General features: G+C 36.0%; 1 non-coding gene across 1 annotated transcript; it reads right to left on the bottom strand.

Moving 5' to 3' along the window:
- Window positions 1-272: 272 nt before the first annotated feature.
- On the bottom strand, window positions 273-376 carry LOC141570231 (U6 spliceosomal RNA). The gene has a single exon (XR_012494242.1). It is a non-coding gene; the product is annotated as a U6 spliceosomal RNA (small nuclear RNA).
- Between the last annotated feature and the right edge of the window lie 208 nt (window positions 377-584).

Genomic DNA, 584 nt, shown 5'->3' with positions numbered 1-584 from the left:
AAGGGAAGAAATCAAATTCAAACATAGACTTTGCTAACTGAATAGGGTGCTTTTTAGCCACTACACCATCCTTCCTCTGTCTCAAAAAAATAACTGATAGGACAGAACTACATGGTACTAACTACAAGGAGGTCATAGAAGGGCGAGTTCACGGTAGGCTGGAGTAGTCATGGGCTATAGAGTAGAAGAAAGGTGTCCATACAGAGCATCTATTCCATGCTTCTCAAACTTTTTTTTTTTTCCACTGTGGTAAAAAACACATGATATTTTTTTAAAATATGGACTGCTCCATGAGTTTTTGTGTTATCCTTGCCCAGGGGCCATGCTAATCTTCTCTATGTCATTCCAATTTTAGTGTATGTACAGCTGAAGGGACCACTCTCAACCATTTTAACTAACAACCCATAACATGAAATGTATTTTACATCATTGCCCAGTAAACACACACATATATAACTGAGATGAAATTTTACTTTGCAATACTTTCCATATTCTTATGCAGTGCACTCCATTTTTCTACTATGTTTTATATCTCTCTTTTAAAATAATTCTGGTCATGGTCTAGTAAATAGAATTTAGGACCT

The sequence above is a fragment of the Rhinolophus sinicus genome, linkage group LG02, assembly GCF_036562045.2.
Source record: "Rhinolophus sinicus isolate RSC01 linkage group LG02, ASM3656204v1, whole genome shotgun sequence".
In the NCBI taxonomy this organism is placed as follows: domain Eukaryota; kingdom Metazoa; phylum Chordata; class Mammalia; order Chiroptera; family Rhinolophidae; genus Rhinolophus; species Rhinolophus sinicus.
The sequence above is the reverse complement of the archived record's forward strand: the minus strand, read 5'-3'. Positions and strand labels throughout refer to the sequence as shown.